The 14,968-nt window shown below is 37.7% G+C and overlaps 1 long non-coding RNA gene across 1 annotated transcript; it reads right to left on the reverse strand.

Moving 5' to 3' along the window:
• Positions 1–627: 627 nt before the first annotated feature.
• On the reverse strand, positions 628–13,726 carry LOC130594252 (uncharacterized). The gene is made up of 3 exons (XR_008971030.1): positions 13,508–13,726; positions 7,758–7,881; positions 628–830 (listed from the first exon to the last, which is right to left on the reverse strand). It is a non-coding gene; the product is annotated as an uncharacterized LOC130594252 (long non-coding RNA).
• Between the last annotated feature and the right edge of the window lie 1,242 nt (positions 13,727–14,968).

The following is a 14,968-nucleotide window of genomic DNA, read 5'->3' on the forward strand; positions in this document are numbered from 1 at the left end:
CAGCTGTGTAGACTTAGACATGGCAGATTGGGCACAAATCTTGCATGCTCTATCCTACTTCCTCTATTTTGGGGGATTTCATTTTTGGGGCATGAATCAGTTGCCAAAACAGAAATGTCAATTGATCTAAGGTATTTCACTTCTACTCTGACTACCCATTCATAAGGGAACAGATAGCCTTTATGTTCTCTGTTATATCTAAATAGATTTTTCCAATAATTTGAAGCAGTATATAAATAATAATCATTCTAAATACTAAATGCTATAAGTGTGATCCTGACACCCTACACCTTAACCATGCTAGAATGCCAGAGGGATTCTTCAGAGCCAGCTGGTGAATCAGGCCAATTTCTGACACAGTTGCTAAGATGTGCTCTCTCTCTTTCACCAAAGAAGTTCCAGTATTAGGAGGAAATGTAGCATATTTACTAACCGGCAGGAGAGAGAAAATATAAAAAACTTCAGAAATTGAACACTGAATACTAATGCAAAGGCTCCATATTATGTTTTTCATAGTATCTTTAAAAATTTTATGGTATAGCAATAAAGGTGTGCAGAACATAGATACTGGATACATTTTGTATGCATAAATTATGTGAATATCGCTTGTCATGGATCTTATCAGGGATTTTCTTTGAGACTTTGTTTACAAAAATAATCAGTGTCAATTTTTTTAAAAACAGAAATACATTCACTTTTTGAGTATCCTTTTGCAATTTTCCTTGGCTTGATAGAAAGCACAGCCATCAAAGGCCAATGAAAAGGTTGTTCTTGGCCTCCTTCCCAGATTGTAGTAGGTGAAGGTCCATGTGACATTGGTATCCACATCCCTGTAGGAGGATGTGGGTGTACACATGGACTGTGTAAACCATAATAAATCACTTGTTTCAAATATAGTTGATCTTTTTTCTTGGTGTCTAAATGATTGAAATTGTGCTGTATTTATTTTATCTCCTAAATGTTGTATTGAAAAGGAACGATTCTTCCCTGCACATTTACTCCTTTGACTCTTTTGAATTAATTTCTGTATTTTTATTTCTAAGCCTTTTTCAGTTTATTCAGAGGTATAACGGACTAAGGTTCCAAAGTGGTGTGGTGAACTTGGCAAGACCAAAGAACCATTTCAACAGAACAGCATCAAGAAGACAGATATCTGTGCACCCCACAGATATTTAGTTGAAAAATAAGAACAGGAAGGTTAAAACAGTGCATTCCTTCTCTATTAATAGCTCTCCTAAAAAAAAAAAAACAAAAAAACGAAAACCAACAACAACAAAAAACCAACACTTTTCCTGCTCTCATTTTTGTTGTTTTTCTAGTTGGGTTGTTATGGAGTTTCAGGTTTTACAATGTCCTTCAGAAAGCTGTTAATAATATTGGCACTGGTAATATTTCAGAGATAAAAGTAATTTCAAGTTTTATGCATAGATTGCATTTTTTTCCTCCTCATATTAAATTGCAGTGTGGGGCTTTTTTTCTTCCAAGTTATCTTAAAGCATTTCAGATGAAAGCCCTTTTCCCAATAAATTTCACATGATGGTATTATATAAGAGCTCCACCAATTGTATTGATCAGCAACCATAACAAAAGTCTGAAATACTGGCTATGCCACTAACATCTTATTTCCCAGAAGTTAAGGGTAGGAAATAACAATGTAAAGAATCACAAAATTTGAGCTGCAGAAAACAACGCCAACTGCTATAAGTGAGTTTTGAATGTGATAGGATGACTGGCAATACCACGGTAAATGAAAAAAATTACTCTTTTGGGGAGAAAGAAAAGCAGGAGAGCTGGTTGATGATCTTGAACCACTCACTACACGTAACAGTGGAAGTGACAACATTTCTGATTATTTTCTCAAACATAAATGAAAGCAGAATAAACGGACAGAGATTCTTTACGAGTCAGATCACTTCCAGCTGTAGTCTTCCCTGTGTTTTGCAAAAGTACTTAAATTCATCTGCTCAGGGGCTTGCCCCAGTTATGCAAGTACTTGTTATGGAAAGACAACACTTTTGTTTACACTGGTATGACTTTCAACAAAGGTCAGATGATTCCATGAGACCTGTAGGTTTTATGTGTACAGTTTACAGGAGGTCTCTAACTCATCACTGCTAACAAGAAGCCTCAGCTATTTGCAGGGGGCTGAAAATCTTACCCATTGGTGGTTAAACTCTTTGAAGAATCATACAAAACAAACATAAAGAATTGTGTTGCCTACAGACAGAGGACCTAGCTGGATTAGCTCTCACTTCCTTCTCACTATATAAGCCACTGTCATTTTCAGGTTTTATGGAACTTCCTGATTCCAGCACTCTCCCCTGACAGTGAATAAAACAGTATTTAGCACATGATGTCTGAATACCTCAGTGTCTAATTTTAAATATGTTTTTCACTGCCATCTTTGTGTCTCTGTTGTTGCAGTAGCTTTTAAATGAGGTCAGAGATACTGTGCCTATAATGCAGGCTAATGTATCTGAGTAATCTAGTCAACAATTTCATATGGGATTTAAGGTGTTCAATGCCCATTTTGTCTCCAGGTATCATTTGGTTTAAAATAAACCCAAACCTGTTTGAAAGCTATGTTATTAGCTGAGTGCACATTTCAGCAGGCTCCTGATTTATTTATTGCACGTGACCTGGCTGTTGGAGCTATGGAGATCTGAGTGCTTCAGGAAACCAACTGGAGAAAATGTAAGGCATTCTGCTAGTATTAGACAGATGCAGGTGCAGTATTACACAGGGAGCTATGCAGTGTTTTCTTGGAAGGAAGCAGTGCTTGCCCCAGCACACGAGCCCATTTGAGGCCAGTGCCTTGCCTCTGCTCCCTCCATTTGCACATGCCCCACTGGAACCATGCTTTGCATGAGATATGCTATGAGCAAAAGAAAGTTTGTTTTGTTTGTCTTTTATCAATATTAACCAAAAGAAGGCTGATGTTTACACCAACTAGTTTTTTTGTTGTTTGTTGTTTTTTTTTTAAGCACAGAATCTTTTATTATCCTCTCATGGCATTTTTGAGGTGATGTAATCCCTGTGCTGTTGTTTTTCTATATATGACCAGCACTTTAAAAAAATCATTCTTTCTAAAAATGGGACAAGGTGTCACTTTAAGATCTTTGCAAGATCTGTATTTTGGGGGTTTAAATTTAGAAACCTGTTCTGTCGTTAAAAAAAATAAAAAATAAAAATGTTGCTTTTCATCAGATTCCCTCTGGCTCCAAGGAGTCAGTCTCAATGTAGCAGACACTGCATTGCTATTTCCTTTTTAAATCTAGGACAGCAAAGCTATGACACTATTCAAAGTCCCAACGTCCTTGTTAATATTTCTTTGTACTGTGAGTGAAGGTAAAGCTTACGCAGGAAGTGTCCTAGTTTCCAGTTCCTAATTCCAGCAGAAAAAGTTTAGAAAACAGAAGTTTGGCAAGCCTTTTATATTTATATATATATATTAAGTCATGTATCTTGTAGTGTGTAAAAGCTTTGTGAAAGATGGAGGGGATAAAATGCAAAAGTATGACGGTTTATTATCCACTTGTAAAACATTCTACTGCTAGTTTGGAAAGAATTTCAAAGCTTTCACAGTCATTTAACTCAGATGCATCTGTTTGGTACATGAGTGGCAGTAACCTTTTAATGGCTCTCCAGTACCAGAAAGACATTGAACATACTACAGTTAATTCAGCAAAAAGCCTCTAAGAAAACAGCGGGTTTGAAGTAAATGATACTCAAGGACAGGCTGAGAGAACTGAGTTGTTTGAACCTCAAGAAGAGAAGATGAGGGGGAAATCTTACTGCTCTCTGCATTTATTTAATGAAAATGTAGAGAAAAGATAGAGGGTGATTCTTCCCAGGGAGTGTGCAGCTACAGATGAGAGACCATGAATGCAAACTGGAACACAGGAAATTACAATTATATGATCTTTAAGGTCCTTATAACCCACACTATTCTATGATTCCATGAAGAAAATTGCTTTCACTGTGAGGATGATCAAACACTGCAACAGATGACTAGAGAAGTCATGGGATCTTTGTCCTTGAAGCTCTGTTCCACCAGATCTATTGTACTTGTTTTGAGCAGGGGACTGAACTGAAGTTCTGTGTTTCTATGACTGAGCAAAGCCACTACATTCGATGCCGGTTTTGCCACAAGAATAGAAAGTATATCTTTCATATAAAAAGGTTAATTATTTTTATAGTTTCTCTACAAATGTCTGACTCCAGATGTACCCACTATGGGTAGTATTTCCTTGTCCTCTCCCTTATTCTCTGTACTCATGCAGCATTAGTAGAAATTGAACAAATAATTCATGAACAAACAGGCTAATACCATAATGCTTGTGCAGAGGGTTTGAGCTGGCCAGTACAGCATGCAAAACCCCTATCTGTGTGTGGCATAAAGTGCATGGTGAGGAACATTGGGGTCTTAATGGCAATGTTTTGAACTCAGCAGAGGAAAGCACCAATGAGATTTTAACCACTGATGATAGGAATGTGTACCTCACCCAGAAATTCTTCTCTCAGCTGTTTCATATTACCCAATTAAAGTTTCTCACAAATACAAATATGCGCATACACACTTTTTTCCTGACTTTAATCTAAACAATGTTTTTAGCTGCTGCTGCTGTAACAGTGACCTAATTCAAAAAAAATGAAAGTGAATACAAAGGAAATAAAATCTGACATTCTGATCCCTGTGCTCCTGGTTTTATTCATGTCTGGTCAAAACCAGATACCAGATACTACTGATGTGAGAAGTAAAACTGGGATAATGTTAGTCCTTTCCCACTGACTGCAGTTTTTACTATGTTTACAACTCAAGTTAGAGGCAAAAAGTTTTGTAAGAATCTATATGCTTATAGGTATTGCTGTATGAAATTAAAGATTAATAGTTCTTACTTTCTTCCCATAAATCACCCCTTTTAACTCTTTTCCAATATAATAATTTTCTTTGCCTTTTCTACCACTTAGCATTACGGAAGGTTTTGGACAGTACCTGCAAGCCTTCTGGAAAACCAGCAGATCTTACAGAAATGTTTCTACTGAAAACTGGAAGTATAAAATGTTCAATAAGACTCTAAGTATCACCTACAAAAAGGTATATATAATTGCCATGTATCTAAAATTGCCACCCATTCCCCCAAAAACAGGTAATGTTGTAATAAATATCAGTGCTACATTTGAAGAGGAAAATTTTCAGCTCAGAAATTCTTTTTATTTATTTATTTTATTAGATTGGGATAACATTTTCAAAACTGTTTTACTAATACAAGTACTAAATCTGGAAGCAGAAACCAAGTAATTGGCAGCTGTTAAAAATATTTGAAGAAAACTGAGTGGCTTTTGGAAGTTTGTCTGTGCCTAGTGGAGACATTTTTATTACAGGTCAAATGCTGTTTTCCTGCATGTTCACTGACCTTGGTGGGACTGCAAGGGTGTTACTGAATTCTTCAGGAGATTATTTTATTGCATATTGATGTGATCTCTAATTGCTGTATATATGAAAGGTTAGAATCCAACGTCTGTACTGTGATTATACTCTGTCCTTATCTATGTAACTTAGTAAGTTAATATGGGGGTAGAAACAGAAGGAGAAGGGATACCTGCTACACTTGTTTCAGAGTATACCACGTATTTAGAAGACAGCAGTGTTATTAAAAATGAAAGTACAAGAAAAAGAGCAGAATGCCTGCCTTTGAAGCAATAGTATATGGAATGCTGAGTTTTTGGTTTTCAAAACTAATGTCTGCTAGAATACTAGCAGTGGGGGAAAAAAGAAATGCAGCTTATTGGGTAGTTTCTGGAGAGTTTTCTTTCCCCTGTACACTTTCAAAATAGAGATGAAAATATTGCTGAGTTCCACAAACCAAATACATCTCTATGCAATCCTACTAAATCACAGAATTGCATCATGATATAGTCATCCCTGCAATTTGGACTACATAACATTGAGTTCAAGGTGCTCATATATCGGGGAATAGATATGTGACCCTTGAAAGATACTGGCATGTCAGCGAGTTTGCTTCAGGATCACAAGTTGACGTGGAACAATATTTGGAAGGCCTTCCTTTGGAAAACTCCCTCCTGCGCATGGGAGTTCAAGAGGAAATATTAATAAATACATGTATTAGAGAGGCATATTCTGCTGTTCTGCAAAATGAGAAATAAAGGGAGATCTATCAGTTGCTAAGAAAGCATGTTTGGAGTGACTTCACTTTTGATGTTTTTATTTCTGCACATACTAGGATATTAATTCTAGATACCTTGTCAAAGTTATATACATGTGCATTAGAAATCATTTGCTACTACAGAGGCTAATAATAGTATATAACTATGCAATGTTACATTCCCCTTAGTATATATTTTTACGCACTGTTACATTGCACATTAGACATCATATAAATAACCCTTCTTTTAACCAAACTTTACTCATGTTCCTTGGATCATATGCTGAGGAGAAATAATAAATAATAATTGTGGCTAAAATAATAATTGTAAAGTTCTGAAGGCAAAATGTACAGAGCAGAATCTATTCAGACAAGAGGGTAAGTGGGATTGACAGAGCTTTTGCTGTGATTTGGGATAGAATTTATGTTAAAGCACGATGCAGCTTGAGTTAATGGCCATGCTCACTTAAGAGTGATCTCAATGCCCAGATTACCTCTGTTACTACATAATAACATGTTACTACACAATGTAGCTGGTGAACAAAGTTGCAGATGGAGAATGAAGTTGCTAAGCCACTGGCCATCGTATTTGAGAAATCATGGCAGTCAGGTGAAGTTCCCGACAACTGGAAAAAGGGAAATATAAACCCCATTTTCAAGAAGGGGGAAATGGATGACCCAGGGGATTACAGACCAGTCAGTCTCACCTCCGTGCCTGGCAAAATCTTGGAGCAGATTCTCCTGGAAGGCATGCTAAGGCACATGAAAATCAACAAGGTGCTTGTTGACAGCATGACCAGGGAGCATGACCAGCAGGTCGAAGGAGGTGATCCTGCCCCTCCACTCTGCTCTCGTGAGACCTCACTTGGAGTATTGTGTGCGGTTCTGGTGTCCTCAACATAAAAAGGGCACGAAACTCTTGGAACAAGCCTAGAGGAGGGCCACAGGGACTGGAGCACCTCCCGTAAAGTTGGGGCTGTTCAGGCCAGAGAAGGGTAGGCTGTGTGGAAACCTCATAGCAGCCTTCCAGTATCTGAAGGGGGCCTATAGGGATGCTGGGGAGGGACTCTTCATTAGAAACTGTAGTGACAGGACAAGGGGTAAGAGGTTAAAACTTAAACAGGGGAAGTTTAGATTGGATCTAAGGAAGATATGCTTTCCTGTTAAGGTGGTGAGGCACTGGAATGGGTTGCCCAGGGAGGCTGTGAATGCTCCATCCCTGGTGGTGTTCAAGGCCAGGTTGGACGAATCCTTGGGTGAGATGGTTTAGTTTGAGGTGTCCCTGCCCATGGGAGGGTGGTTGGAACTAGGTGATCTTAAGGTCCTTTCCAACCCTAACTGTTCTATGATTCTATGTTGCTCTTGAAAGGAAAGCGGAAGAAGAAAGTAGATATGGTTCCACCATCTATTAATGAGCTAATTTCTTAGAATCGACCAACCAATGGCAGGGACTTCTGCTCTGTGTGACCTTTCTCTGATAACGTAACACTGGAATTGCAACTTCCTGTGCAAACTTCTATCCCTGTGCATCAACATATCATTGCTGTATGTGTGAAGGGGCTTTGACCCACCCATGCTTTGCATACTGACCTTTTTCACAAGCTGACTAGAAAGAAATAAAAATTGTCTGGTGTATTCAGTTCTTCTGGTGCCTTCCATGGGTCAAGAGAAGTTTAACTGCTGTTGCATGCTAAGCTCAGGTTCTGTGAAGGGGCTGTAATGCCAGCAAGGAAAGAAACAATGGTTGAAAACATTCAGCAACAATTAAAGCACAGTTCATTTATGCATTTCAAGATAAATTAAAGGTATTTTGACATCATCTGGAGGTCCTCTTAGGAGCTCCTAGAATCTCTGCAAAATAAATCTAAGTAAACTTTAGGCTTTAAGCTTTCTCTGCAGTGGGCTGTAGAAGTGTAGCATGTTAAAGATAGCAGGCATTTTCATAGTTCTCCCTTATTTTTATCCTGTGCGTATCACATTATACAGCTGTCTGTAGCTAGTGATACAAACAGAATATATTGAATATATTTTCTTAACTATTTTATGTGAACATATTCTATCTCATTGCTAACATTTAACATATTGTTTTCATACTTGCTAGAAAGCACTTAATACTAACTTAATATGCAGATTTCTAAATATTATTGCTGTTCTTAAATCCTGATTCATACTACAATGGTGTAATAATCTAGATTAGATACTAACTGCTTGGCTTTCCAGCCAAAATAGTTTTATGAGATTCTATACTCTCTCAGCTGCTGTTGAAGTTGTCAGCTTTCACACCACTGCGCAGTTTATACCAAAGGGTTGAAGGTAGTCATGTCTGAGGTTTGGGGGCCTTTTGTATATTTGTATTTGTGACAGTAAGTGTTCAGATGCCACAAGTGCTCAAATTCCAGACAGCTGGATTTGATTGGTTTCACTGCTCACAGAGTGAATGTCTGTTAGTAGTTATGTTTTCTTCTCATATCAAGAAAATACCTACTCTAAACACAGTTTAACAAGTGTGGAAGTACAGCAAATATAACTTTCAAAATTACTATATAACAGTCCTTTCTAATGAACCAAGCCTTGCCAGGACTAAATCTTCACAAATGACATAACCTTTGCTAATGAGGCTTCAAAAATATCTAGCCAAATAATAGTGAATAATCTGAGGTAGCTAACAGTTCATTATGGTGTGGAGAAGCTTGACGGAGTGCAAATGGGAAGCAAAAAAGAGAGGCAACATTTCCAGAAAATGTGAAGTGATGACATTGTTTTCTATTGTGGATTTGACTCAGAAGACTGGAACTTGACTTCTGGCCTTCGCGTTCAACACTTGTTGGCAGCATATTGCTGTGTGTAAATAAATCTATTTAGTTCTTTTGTTCTGGTTACTTTCCCAGATCATGTCAAAGTACATGAAACACATGCTAAAAGGAAAATACCTTTAATCTTAATGATAACAATAAAAACTGCTTTAAATATTCTTCAGTCTGACATATATAAAATGAAGGAATATGCATTTGATATGACTATATTTAAGCAAACAGTACTTTCTGCGGGAATTAATGGGAAATGTTATCTGTATCAAAACACAGATGAATATGTTTCTGTTTTACATAATGTTACAAGATTAGATGCCTTTATGGTGTACTTGAATCCATCCTGCCTTATGTTTTGAACCCTTGGCACCCCATTACCCCTTGCAAAAAAAATCCTGGAAAAATACAGAGGAATATAAGTTGTATTTTGGGAGAAAATTAGAATTATGAGATGTGATTCCAAGTATCTGATGACAGAGGGGCAGATTAAGTTCACTTGTAGGCATTTTCTTGCACTACAAATTGTTACACAAACATTGGTAATCTCTTAAATTTTCCCTATAGAGGCAACATATTAATTACAGGATGTGAGCATGTTCACTTGTAACTTGACTGATGACAGAGAGAGGGAGAAGAAATGGTGATTCTAACATCAATTTAAAGTGTTAAAATAAGATAATAACAAGTAATATAATGCTTACAAGGTCTTGATGGATACTGCCTCCACATTCCCTTCAAGTTTAAGCGGGTTCCTTTCGTTCCTTACATTCAAACTCTTGTCTTACACTTGAAGATTTACGTTATGGCCATCGTGTGTGGGAGGAATTTATTAACATGACACAAACGTGTTCTCTGAAACATCACAGAGTTGTTACCCAAGAAATTACCAATTTGTATTGTGAGCTGTTCCATTCATGGGGGCTGCAAGCACAATGTAGCTAGAAAACTCTGGATCTGTTAAACTGAAGACCACTATTCAACAGAGTTGGGAAGTGATTACATTTATCATTATCTCAGCTTCCCACGTAAGCTACAGGAAAACATTCCCTTCATCCCTCATGGTTAATTTACAGATGTGCAATATATTTTACCTCTCAAAAAAAAAAAGCAGAGTTTGAAGTAACAAAATTATTTCAGATTTTACTGTGGATGAAATTAGACTGTGGTCACCGCAAAGGAGACCCCATTCAGATTATATGAAGTCCAGAACCTCATTTGATCATTTGTAAGTTCTTCAACTGTATTTTTAAGAAAAGTATTATCCTCCCATTTAAATTCTGCTCTAGGCATGGGATGTAGACACAACCACTGTTCTCTATTTCTCAAGTGATGAACCTAATGCAGAGTTGCACCACTCTGAACAGAAGTCTTCAGACTATAGACAAAGCCTATATGGTCTTTCCTGTACAAGGTCTTGCTCTAGCTTAGAAAGTCCCTTCTTACCCTGTAAACTCTTATGCTCTATTCTCCAAACTGGAATTTGCCTGCAAAATCCCTAAATAAAGGTTAGTAGGGTAAAAAAAAAAATAAAAATCTCTACATTCAGGTTAATGAATATTGATGATGATTTTAATTTCCTTCTGTGCATATCCAGATATGCAGATTTTGGATACCAGGAAGAAGTTCTTTACTGTGAGGGTGGTGAGGCATTGGAATGGGTTGCCCAGGGAAGTTGTGAATGCTCCATCCCTGGCAGTGTTCAAGGCCAGGTTGGACGAAGCCTTGCGTGAGATGATTTAGTGTGAGGTGTCCCTGCCCATGGCAGGGGGGTTGGAACTTGATGATCTTAAGGTCCTTTCCAAAACTAACCGTTCTGTGATTCTACATACATGTTGATGGTCCTTTCTGTTTCTTCACAAGTTCTCCTCATTTCCCCTTTATCTAGTCAGGCTTTTCAGAAATATGTAGAGGAAAAGAGAAGTAAAATTATGAGAGCTTTAAGACATATTATTCCACTTCTTATCCTTTACAAAATTCCTGTAGAGAATTAAGGGTATGTGCACAGTTCATAAATTAAATTACAGGTAGCAATCTCTTTTGAGTTGAGAGAGTCAAATACTTGAGCAATTAGTCTGCCTGTTAAGTTCAAATCGCTAAAGCCATGGAGATTCTAACACAGGCTTTGTTAGAAATTCTCCTGGAAATGGAAAATGTTTGAAGCAGTTCTCTTACTTATGTTTTCAGTAAAGGAATATAATAAAAAAGAACTTTTCCTGAGGACTATCAAAAAGTAACAGGGGAGTTCTCTGAAGATCTGATGGCTGACAAATTGCATCTGTGCTGATGGAGATCAAACAGGGTTAATGCCCCAAACTACTGATGTAAATTATAAAATAGCTTAACACTTTCAGCCCTTCTCTACCAGCAATTGAAACCTGGGGGAATTATACCTCAGAATATGTTGGCAGATATGTACATAAGAATTATGACAGCAGTTTCCATTCTATCCATGAAACTGCAAATAGGATGTACCCATACAGCTTTTTCTTTACCACTGCACCATCACCACTGAGACAGAATACTAATTTTAAATGCAATGGATGAATTAGCCTGGGAGATCCATTTGGCTACAGCTCAGCTATTCATTCTTGCCCCCAGATCTTACTGCATATCTGTTGCAGAAAGATACTTTACTGTCTAATGGTTCCCATAGCACGAATGGGGTACAAATGGTTTCAGCCATTCGCACAATTCTAATACTGTGGGAATTTCAAGGCCCTTATAAACCAGAATCAGTCCTGTGTATGCTCATAACGTAACTGTTATTCAGAAGCATAAACATATGGAGATCAGCTTCTTTGGAAGATGAAACTCAAGGTAGGCTTTCAGCAGACAGGAAAGGCCAAATGCAGTTTCTTCATGAGGCCAGAGATATAACAAAAGAAATAACCTAACCTTTTTCCAAACCAGAGAGAGGTCTCTAAGATGGATCTCTCCTAATGAAGGTCTTACACCAAGCATGAAAATTACTCCTTACAGCCAGCAGAGGAATACAGTGAAAGGCAGCAGATGTTCTTCTGTGCCTTGGGTTATAAAATAACAAAAGAGAAATTGTAGTACCCTGTCCTGGGTTCAGCTGTAGCAGTTATTTTTCTCCTTCTTAGTAACTGGTGCAAGGCTATGTTTTCGACTTTAGTCTGGGAACAACGCTGATAATACACCAATGTTTTTAATTGCTGTTAAGTAATGTTTGATCAAGGACTTTTCAGTCTCAAGGTCTGCCAGGGATGAGAGGCACAAGAAGCCGGGAGGGAGCAGAGATAGGACACCTGGCCCAAACTAGCTAAAGGGGTATTCCAAAGCACAGCATGTCATGCCCAATATATAAACTGGGGGGAGTTACTGGGAAGGCCCGCGTCAGGCTGGGTATCAGTCTACGGGTGGTGATCAAATGTATTGTGCAACATCTGTGGTTTTTTTTTTCCTTTCCCCTTTTAGTTTTATATTCTTTCCCCTTGCTATTTCCCTTATCATTATTATTATTGATGGTAGCAGTAGTGATTTTGTATTATACTTTAGTTACTGGACTGTTCTTATCTCAACCTGTGGGATTTACAGAAACCTTGGGAAACAGAAGCCTTGTCTTCTTAAAAAACAGTGGAGAAAATCAGTAAGGCTTCTCTGTAAGTAATGTTATATGGCTGATGTGGGCATCTCATTAAAAATGGAGTGTGTGTAAGTGAATCTGTGTGTAAGCCAGTGGTGATGCCAGGGGATTCTTCTGTTTAAACAGGTAGCTGGTGAATACGAAATGCTTTCCAAAACCACACTGTGATGATTGATTCTTAGTACCATAATTCATTACTTCTCAACAAATACAGTACATCAGTGGGGGGGTGGAGGAGGATGGGGAAGGAGAGAAAGAGAAAAAAGCTGTGTTTCTAAGATCCTGTATCTGTGCTTCATAGTAAATGAATGTATCCTGATACTTCTCTCTGTTGATGTCTGTGTTGCTAAAACATTTTTTCTTCTAGACAGTAACTTTGAGAATATGATCCCTTTCTGGGGTCATATGCTTCTGGTTTCTATACGGCATCAAGCAAACCAACAACCCCCTTCCTAGATCCATTCACAGCCTCTCTGTTAATGTCTGTCACCTCTGAACCGTACTGAATGGTTAAACCATTCCTCCAATAACCTAAACACAGTAGGATCCATGACTTTTTAGTTAATTACTCAACAAAAATACGCACATTTTTCTATGCCACTTCTCATGCTTTGGGAGAAGGTTTTGCACAACAGCAAAACTCTTGCTATTTTCATTCAAATTCTAGTAAACATTTTGTCCCCTTTTTTATGGCCATGCCTACAAAACAGAGGAGAAATATCAGGATGTCAACATATTGTAACTACTTCCTATATTGCTAGCTTTTATTGTCTTGCCACTCTCTTTTGTTCATGTTCTCCCATCTTATACAAAAGTCTCTGGAGTAGACTTTTTAACTTTATGTTTATTGAACAACTGGCATTCTGAAGCCCTGGCATATGAAAAGGATTTACAGGTATGGGTGCATTTAATAAAAGAAACATTACCTGTGTAACTTAGCCTGGTGTGAAATTGGACTTATTACTATTAAGGCTATGTAAAGGGACCTATGATCAATCAAAGATTTCTGAAAATCCAATTGACATGTATTTGTATTTTTACCTAACATACTTTAGTATCATGTAATCTGAAGAGGTGGCCAGCTGCAGTTTGAATAGAAAAAAGAATTAAATTCAGTCTTCCATCACAGAAACTGAGACAACTGCTCAGTGTTGGCTGTGCATGGACACGTTAGCCAGCAGGCTTGCATGGAGGTATCGTGTGACATCACAATGATAAGCTGTCTGTTAGCATTCTAATATTCTGGTTGTGCAGGAGAATTGCTGGATTCTGCTGCACCAGAAGTGCTGGATTTTTCCCAGTCCTCTTGTAGGTAGTGCAAATATAGCGTATCAAATACACCAGGTGTCTTTGTGTGCACACATGAAGACAAACTGGGGAAGTGCAGTGACTAGTCTATCTTCTACCAGGACTCAGAGAATCTCCTCTTAGGAAGAGACACACAGGATTTCAGGTACTAGCTTGCTTTTCTTGTTCATTGTCTGAATTCAGGGTATCCTAGAATATGGAAGACTGGTACTGTTTGTATCAATATGTACAAAAGAAGACGTATTAGGTTATTCCCAGATTATGCTTTTTTTAGGTGAATCTTGGTAGACTACTAACACAGTATAATGCAGACATTATTCATAGTTTATGTTGTAGTTAATATAATCATTTTGGTGTCAAAAATAACATCTGTTGGCTCTTCAAAACAGTAAATGATTTTTTTCAGTTAGCCTTGTAACTTGTCCAAATGGGTAATGGCATGTAGTTATAGCACCTGGGCTAAGCTAATGCATTCAGCAACTGATCTGAAAGGCAGAGAAGGCTGCATTTCTTAGTCTACTTGCTGAAATTAGTTAGCTTTATAGTGCTTTAACATTCTTAAATCAGATCACAATATTTACATCTCAGTATAATTACAACTGCAGTCAAAACTTGAAGTAAAAGCATGATAAACTGGAAATATCTTGGCAAAGTGTCTTGCTTGGACCAAGAGTTTTAGGGGCAAGATTCACTTTTTGCTTGCTTTTTAAGTCCATCAGCACAAGAGACCGCAATTTATAACCTTTTTGCTTAATTTGTAGTGATAATCTATAGAGATGTATCTCCTTTCTTGGATATGGTGTTTTCACCATCCTCTTTGGGGGAGAGTATTTTAAATATGGTTACAGGTTTGACACATGCAAGCTTAGGCTGCTGAGACCACATATTTAGCCTTACTGACCTAAATAGGTATTCCCCCACCACCCAATTCTTATTTGTGCTGGTTGTCAGTTTGTGCTGTAAAAAATGCTGTTGGAAAAAGTTTTGCATAGTAGAAGGATTTTGCTGTGGTTTCATTAAGGGTTATAACAAAGTTACAAACTAGAAAACTACAAAGACGAATTTTAAAATAGTTTGAG

Source organism: Pezoporus wallicus, unplaced genomic scaffold, assembly GCF_028554395.1.
Source record: "Pezoporus wallicus isolate ANWC-B61680 ecotype Strahan unplaced genomic scaffold, APGP_CSIRO_Pwel_v1 contig_13243, whole genome shotgun sequence".
Classification (NCBI taxonomy): Eukaryota; Metazoa; Chordata; class Aves; order Psittaciformes; family Psittacidae; genus Pezoporus; species Pezoporus wallicus.